Raw genomic sequence first — 8,968 nt, forward strand, 5'->3', positions numbered from 1 at the left:
TCCAGCGGCTGATGGATCGCGTCCTGGCTGGCATGCAGTGGGAGACCTGCCTGGTCTACTTAGACGACATCATCGTGCTGGCTAAGGACGTGTCGGGGATGCTGCAACGGCTTGGCCAGGTATTCTATAGACTTCAACAAGCTAACTTGAAACTGAAACCTGCCAAATGCTGCCTCTTTCGCCGCGAAGTTGCTTATCTTGGCCATGTGGTATCCGAGCATGGCGTGGCTACCGACCCCAGCAAAGTTCAAAAAGTTCAGATGTGGCCCAAACCTACGTCCATCCAGGAGGTCAGACGCTTCATCGGCCTGGCCTCATATTATCGCCGGTTCGTGAAAGATTTTGCCTCTATAGCCGAACCCCTGCACAACCTGACCAAGAAGAATGCACATTTTCAGTGGCATGCTGAACACCAAGCAGCTTTCGACAAGCTGAAGTGTCAACTCACCTCTGCCCCCGTTCTTGGCTATCCACTTGACCATGGAGAAATGACACTAGACACTGATGCCAGCGACACCGGCATCGGCGCGGTGCTGTCACAGATGCAACAGGGCGTGGAACGTGTGCTGGCATATGGCAGTCGTAAGCTATCAAGAACTGAACAAAACTACTGCACCACACGACGTGAACTGCTAGCCGTCGTGGATTTCTCGTCCCATTTTCGCCAGTACCTCCTTGGACGGCCTTTCAAAGTGCGCACAGACCACAGCAGTCTGCGCTGGCTAACGAAAATGAAAGAGCCAGAGGGACAGTTGGTTCGATGGCTCGAGAAGCTTGCCGAGTACAACTTTGAGATCATCCACCGTCCAGGTCGAGTGCACACCAATGCTGATAGCCTCTCCAGAAGACCCTGTCGCCAGTCCTGTCCATGCAGAGTGCAGGACCCCCCCAAGCATCTCGGGGGGACCAGTCATCGGGCAGTCCAATGCGAGTTGGACTCTGACACCAGCTCCCTGTTGCTGAGCCCGGTGAGGGTGGAGGGACAACCGGCTACTACAGCGGTGTGTCTAGTGGGGGTAAGTCATAACACCACTACACCAGAAACAAAGACTTTAGACCAAACTGCTCTTACAAAGTCAGACATTTTATGTCAAAACACTCCTACCAACACAGACATCTCAGAACAGATAATTCACACTAGAACAGACATATCACACCAGAACATATCCACTAATACACACACTGTAAAGCTGACTGAGAAAGTATATGTGGCTAAAACCCTTGATACTGCTTCTCTGTTTCACGGCTGGACCATGGGGGAGCTGAGCCAAGCCCAGGACGCTGATGCAGACATTGCACCCATACGCGCCTGGATGGAGGCCAGCAGTGAGCGCCCCCCATGGACTATTGTTTCACCATGCAGCCCAGCCACTAAGACATACTGGGCTCAATAGAAACGGCTCTACTTCAGAGATGGAGTTCTGGTCCGTCGCTTCTACTGCCTCGACGAGACCCAGTTCTATCCCCAAATCGTACTGCCACGCAAGCTACAACCAGAAGTGATGGGCCAGATGCACGAAGGGCCAGTGGGTGGACATTTTGGTGTCGAGAGGACTGTGGCCAGACTACGAACCCGATTCTATTGGTATCACATGAGGGAAGACGTCGCTCTTTGGTGCCGTACTTGTACCAGCTGTGCATCCAGGGCCCGACCCCAGAAGACACCGCAAGCTCCGATGGGAACTGTCCGGGTAGGAGCCCCAATGGAGCGCGTTGCGCTGGACATTATGGGACCACTGAATGAGACGGAGCGCAGAAACCGATATGTGCTTGTGATACAAGACTATTTTACAAAGTGGACTGAAGCCTTTCCTATCCCAGATGAACGGGCTGCAACCGTTGCCGAGGTCGTTGCATCTGAGTGGGTGTGCCGCTACGGGATACCTCAAGCACTGCACAGTGACCAGGGACGCAATTTTGAATCTGATGTGTTCCAGGGGGTGTGCAGTTTGTTTGGCATAGACAAGACTCATACAACGCCATTCCGACCCCAGTCAGATGGCCAGGTTGAACGTTTCAATGCCACTCTCCAGAAGATCCTGGCCTCCACAGCAGAGCGTTGCCATTGGGACTGGGACCTGATGATCCTGTACGCTGTTATGGCCTACAGGACGACCAAACACAGTGCTACAGGTTTCACCCCAAACTTCATGATGTTTGGCCGAGAACTGAGTGAGCCGGTGGACCTTGTCGCAGGTCTACCTCCTGATCCAGACAACCAACCCTCAGCTCCAGAGTATGTGCAGCAAATGCGTGAGCGGCTGGAGCTGGCCCACCTCATCGCCAGGGAAGCCCTGGGTGAGTCAGTCAAGCGCGCAAAAAGGCAATATGACAAGAACTGTTGCCACACACAGTATAAGACTGGAGATCCTGTGTGGTATCTCATCAAAGGAACACGTCACATCAAGAACAAGGTCAGAAAGTTCCTCCCATCGTATGAAGGACCATTCTTTGTCCTGGGGCAATTGGATGACCTAGTTTATCGGATCCAGAAGAACCCAAGGTCTAAAGTGAAAGTTGTCCACCATGACCAGCTAAAGCATTATCGCTGCCGCGAACCACTGGACAATACCTGGGTCCTTGATCAAGCTCATCAGTGGTCACCTACAGAGGTCCCACCACCAGCTTTAGAGGATGACCCAGCAGACCGTGATCTGGGTCTGCACAGTCTGTTCTCTACTGCGACTGGCAATGGCCCCAGCTCCTCTCAGCCTTCCGTCTCAGTTGCAGCTGATCCCGCTCTGGTTGTGGTTGTCCCATCGTCCCCTTCCCATGTAGACCATGAGAATGGTGGGGGTGTGGTGGGTGAGCCAGACCACCTGGGCCAGCAGTTTCAGCGACCAACTCGTCGGCGCAGAGCTCCAGACCGGTATGGAGTGTGGATCACTTAGCTTGGTTTACCTACCATGGACAGTTCCAAGTAGGACTGAAGATTCAGTTCAAGTTTAAATCGTTTCAGCCTCCTACACTGTTAGCTACAATGGTTTAAGAGAGCTATATTTTTCATTGTTCCAGTGTTTACATTTAAAAAAAAAAAGTGAGTAAAGTATCTGAAGGACCTACGGGGTTATCTACATGCACTTATCCATTTGTATTTGTGCCTTCCTAGATGCTAGGATAAGTTAGTTATTCCCGGTCGCCATGTAATAGTTACAATTGTGTAATTTCTTTTCTACTTAACAGCCCTTGAAATGCTTTATTTTGCACATGTATGTACACCTTACTTGAGCCAACGTCTTTGTCACTGAAGTGCACTAGTTGATACTATACCTCACCTTATATGCAGTAATGGCTAACACTTTTATCTCCTGTAGGCTCCAAGTGGTAAAGGGGATTGTGTACCAGTTTTATGCATTACAATGCTGGAGTGGAATTATTGTTTAATTGCCATCCAGAGTGGGGGTAGTGTTGCGGGAATTGCCGTCTTGTGTGTGACTGGGTGCAGTAAGGAGTGTATGTGATGTGTGTGAGCATGCGCGTGAAGAAAACGCGGGGAGCGAAAAGAGGAAAAAGAGAGAGAGAGTGTGTCATGGGTAGAGAAGGCGACCGGGAGCAGCGTTCTAACGGGCTACAGCCTATGCAGTGTGTTTTTCGAAGTGTGCAGTACTGTTATTAAAGCCTCATCTCTTCAGTACTCTCCGGTGCCTCGGCTGATTTCTGTCTGCCTCACTACTCCACAAAAGTGAAGGGAGTTAACCCCGAAGGAGGACAAACTTCGGCCCTGGAGGAAGCATCTCCCCTCGCGTCTCCCGACCACGGTCAGGGGACTGACGGCGAGGAATGGTTAACAGAGGCCCCTAAACCCCTTGTGCATGCGCTGCAAAACTGCCATGATGTTAGTACAATAGCCCCACCAGATTTGTCTGGCCATGTGAGAGGTAAGCGAGCATGTTGCATTCCGGGTGGTGTAATGAAAATGGTGGCCGCCACCTGTTCTGAGCAATATTCAGGTGCCACTGTGTTATTTGATCCCAATGATGTTAATTTGCCTGCTGGACTTTTAGCATCCCCTGCATTGGTTCGAGTGGTTAGAGGTACTGCATACATATACAGTTGTTAATGTAGGGACCACGGCGGTTTTGCTTCATCCCAGGTCAGTTATGGGGGCCCTGGAGGATGTTTACATGGTCAGTTTGCTTGCTGGTGTGACAGAAATACCCCCTAACGTAGCAACAATGGCATCTCACACTGCCACTCCTACTGTGCAGGAAGGAAGGAATTGATTTGTCTAAATTGTCAGCAGAGGAACAGGAACAGACGGTAAAAGCAAAGCAGCAGTACTTCAGTTAGCGTAGCGTTCTGTAAAACTAAGGCCCACACTTCCGAGTAAACAGCGTCATGAATCATGAGCAGAGTGGCTCATAGGAGGCTTCTACAGCTACGACCAGCCGCGATGGAGGCTTCAGAAGGGTAACCCGCAAATGATCTCTGCAACACCAAGGGAAGTAAGGTGACCAAAAAGGAGATCACAGGTAGCGATCCAGGAATGCTCAAATGGCCACTATTTATACTAGCGCCCCCCTAATGCGCCAGGCCGAAAGTGGGTTGAACCAAGAAATAACATTCATCCTGCCTGAGAAGTAAAACAAATAGCTGAACTCAAATGATTAAACATTTAAGTCCTAAACTGCTGGAAGCTCCAGGCAGACAAACCGAGGCGTTAAACACAAGGAACAAACAAAAAAAAATAGCTAAGAGAGAAACAATGTAAACAGTTACAGAGTTAGGCAACCAATGTAAATATAATGCCAAGAGGAGACCAGCAGTGAGCTGTACAGCAGAGGTTTCAATTCAGTTTTATCTATACATTGCCAAATTACAACAACAGTCACCTGGAAGGGAAAAAATGACAAAGTGACAAAAAAAGCAGGCAGAAAATAATTTTCCAGGTCAGAATGAATCAAATTACTCAATTAACATATTTTGTTTTACTTATTATTACAGCTCTTTTTGGTTCTCTTACATCAGTGACAAAGTGTTTATAGGTATCTGCAGGACCATAACTTCACTGTTAAGCTCTGTGTTTTTAGAGAGGAGTTCATAACTATTTTTCTTTTCTCAAAGAAAAGACAGAAAAATTCACAGGGAAACAGCACTCCTTGCAATATGTGGTTATGGCACAATTTCCCTAAATTTGCACTTCTCTTTTTCAGTCACAGTGCTTTTACAACATTCACACATTTTTGTAATGCGAAGGTCGCACAACATGTGCGACAGGTAGTACCAAAAGCGTGGACCTGCCACTCGTGGCTGGTCCAACTGGTGGCACCACATGCACTGGCTCCATTGGGGTAATGAGATGTGGACAACAGTAGAAAATCAGGACCACAAGCTAAAACTGACTTAATGCTGTCAGAGGCAACTGCCGTTCATATATCTTCATGGGGTGTCAGATATCTGGAAAATCCATGATCCAATATCGCATGTTGACAAAAGTTGTCTCACTGCATCACATAGTGCTCAGAGTTGGAGCAGTAAGGACAATACACTTGTAGCTCCTTTAGTTGCTGCTTGATGGTGAAGGGAACTCCAGTGTGGTGACACCTCCTGGCAGATCAGCACCGTGGAGAATGATTGTGGAGTTATTTGGTCTTTCTGTGGGACCCTATCTGCTTTAACAGCGTCTCCGAGGATTTAATACACAGATTTCTGTCCTCAGCTCATAGTCTAACAACTGTGCAAAATTCAACAGAGTGGGGATGTGGATATGTTGAGGGTATTGCTGGGATTTATTTTTACATTTAAGGCTTATGTCTCATTATTAGCATCACATATTTGTATCTTGTCTTTTACTCTAAACAGTGTATTCTAGAATAGTAGACTCTTTATCACACATAATAAAAAAGTGTTTACTGCCTGTTTGTGACAGCCTATTGTCCCTCAGCCAGTAAAAGGAGGTCCATGGCACCATGTAAAACTAATTTAAAATTCTAACCGTTTTGATAATAAATTGTGAAAAAGTATAATTGGAGCACATTTGTCTTCTCTCGTTAAAAGAACCTACAGTACAGTTATCTTTTAAACTCAGTTCTTATATCTTATGATAGCTTTAGCAGCAAACAAACTCAACATGGCCACTGTTTCCAGGCTGCTCAAGCATTACCAGAAGTGTCTGCGCACACATGCATGCAAGCCCCTTAAAAACTCATGGTATTCATGTGGATGTTCGGGGCTTCCATCACTTCTGCTTTACATCTCACAGCAAACTGGTGTGGTTTTCCATAATGTTTATTAAGAGACGACATCACATCAGAATACAGTTGTCTTGAGTTAGTATTGTCATGATGGTACTAAGTGGGAGGCAGGACACAGGAGTCACAGACAGAGTAATAAACTCAAAGAGCTACCTTTATTGCTGTAGAAAAAATACTCAAACAAAATACAACAATACTAAAAAAAAAACAACAACAATAAAACACTAGAACCGGAAGTATAAAGGTGGAATGCAGGGAAACAGCGCTAACGGACGTTACACAAGAATGAGCAGAGGAGGACACAGGACTTAAATACACACATGATAACAATAGGAGGGAATGCCGCTGTAAGTAATACAGACTAACAGGATATGGAAGGCAAAAGTGAACACACCGAACACAGGCAGAATGCTAACCACTGGCTCAACAATGGTATATCGTCATGTACAAAATGTGGTGAAGCCACTGTGGTGCATTTGCGGTGAGAAATGGTCCAGACGATGTACTCTAATAGTGGGCTTTACTGCATGTAATGGAGAGGCCTCCCTTACCAGCACTTATATTATAATTTCTATATCACTTTAGGAGCACCTTTCGCTTTATTAAAAGAACCGCAAAAGGCTGCCCTATTACACTGCACATGTCACATGACAATACAGTTACAGGGGGATTCGGAGTGTGGTCCTGTGATAAATGCTGCAATTATACTGTAATTATATGAAATTTTAATCATTCTCTTTGAATTGGCATTTTAATTATATTTATGCACAAATACTTAACAGTAGGTACACTGGAATAAAGGGTTAGCAAGTCGGTTTCTTACAGAGAAAATACAAAAAATGATTATAGCGACATAACTTTTAAGTAATGTGTAAATAAGTTAACAGAAAATAAGAAATATACATTATAAGTTTTATATATCTTAATAATTATAGGATACATTTAATTTTACACATACCTTTGGTCAAAATGACAAACTGATGAAATACAATAAAAAAAGTTTGATGCAACATAAAAAAGACAGGTTTCTTTTTCTCATCATGCAACAAAACAGACCCACATCATGTTTTAAGACAACAGAAATCATTTAAAACTATTAAATTTTGTTATTTGAATTCTTTTGGCGGCAAAGAAAGACTGGACCCAGGGTGGTCAAAGCTCAAAAAAAAAGATCTTTATTTTACATTCCTGGGAATGGAGACCTGAACAATATATATATATATATATATATATATATAAATATATATACACACACACACACACACATATATACATATATACATATACATACATATATATATATATATATATATATATACATACATACACATATATATATATACATACATACACATATATATACATATACATATACATATATATACATATACATATATATACATATACATATATATATATATATATATATATATATACACACATATACATATATATATATATATACATATATATATATACGGAGGGAGGTTAGCCAACTAATGGAGTTGCAGAAAGGTGCGGCAAAGAAGGTGCATAAGAAATACAGCAAACTGTCCATACCTGAGGCCTTGGAAACTGCCAAGCAAAGACTCACAGCCTTGGCCAGCCGCTTGAGGAGGTACACCAGAGAGATAGAAGGCAGGAGAATAAACCAGCTGTTCTCCACAGAACCAGCAAAGGTGTACTCTCAGTGGCAAGGGAACAATAAGAGAACAGCACCACCAAGGCTGGAGACGGAGCAATACTGGAAGAGCATATGGGAGAAGGACGCAACCCATAACGACAATGCTCAGTGGCTAGTGGATCTGAGGGCAGACCATAGCGACCTACCTGAACAGGGACCAGTAACCATCACAGTGGCAGATATCCAAGAAAGGGTCTCCAGTATGAAGAGTTGGACAGCACCAGGGCCCGACATGGTTCACGCCTACCGGCTGAAGAAGCTGACTGCACTCCACGAGCGTCTGGCAGCACAAATGAACCAGCTGCTAGTTAACGAGAGACACCCGGAATGGCTAACCGAAGGTCGAACGGTCCTGATCCCCAAGGACCCCAAGAAGGGACCGGTCCCATCCAACTACCGACCAATAACCTGCCTCAGTACTACATGGAAGCTCCTGTCAGGCATCATATCGGCTAAGATGAACAGGCACATGGGTCAATACATGAGTGGGGCACAGAAAGGGATTGGCAAGAATACCAGAGGTGCAAAACACCAGCTACTGGTAGACAGAACAGTCAGCCGAGACTGCAAGACCAGACTGACCAACCTGTGCACTGCCTGGATTGATTACAAGAAGGCCTATGACTCAATGCCCCACAGCTGGATCCTGGAATGCTTAGAATTGTACAAGATCCCCAAGGACCCTAAGAGCCTTCATCAGGAACTCAATGGGGATGTGGCGTACAACACTAGAGGCCAACTCCAAGCCCATAGCACAAGTCACCATCAAGTGCGGGATCTACCAAGGAGATGCTCTGTCCCCACTGCTGTTCTGCATAGGCCTGAACCCCCTCAGTGAGATCATTAACAAGACTGGCTACGGATACCGACTACGGAACGGAGCAGTTGTCAGCCACCTCCTGTACATGGATGACATCAAGCTGTATGCCAAGAGTGAACGAGACATCGATTCACTGATCCACACTACCAGGCTATACAGCAATGACATTGGAATGTCGTTCGGACTGGAGAAGTGTAGTCGAATGGTAACGAAGAGAGGGAAGGTAGTCAGAACTGAGGGGATTGAACTACCAGAAGGTAACATTGCAGA

The sequence above is a fragment of the Perissodus microlepis genome, chromosome 3, assembly GCF_051167445.1.
Source record: "Perissodus microlepis isolate ML-2025 ecotype Zambia chromosome 3, ASM5116744v1, whole genome shotgun sequence".
Classification (NCBI taxonomy): Eukaryota; Metazoa; Chordata; class Actinopteri; order Cichliformes; family Cichlidae; genus Perissodus; species Perissodus microlepis.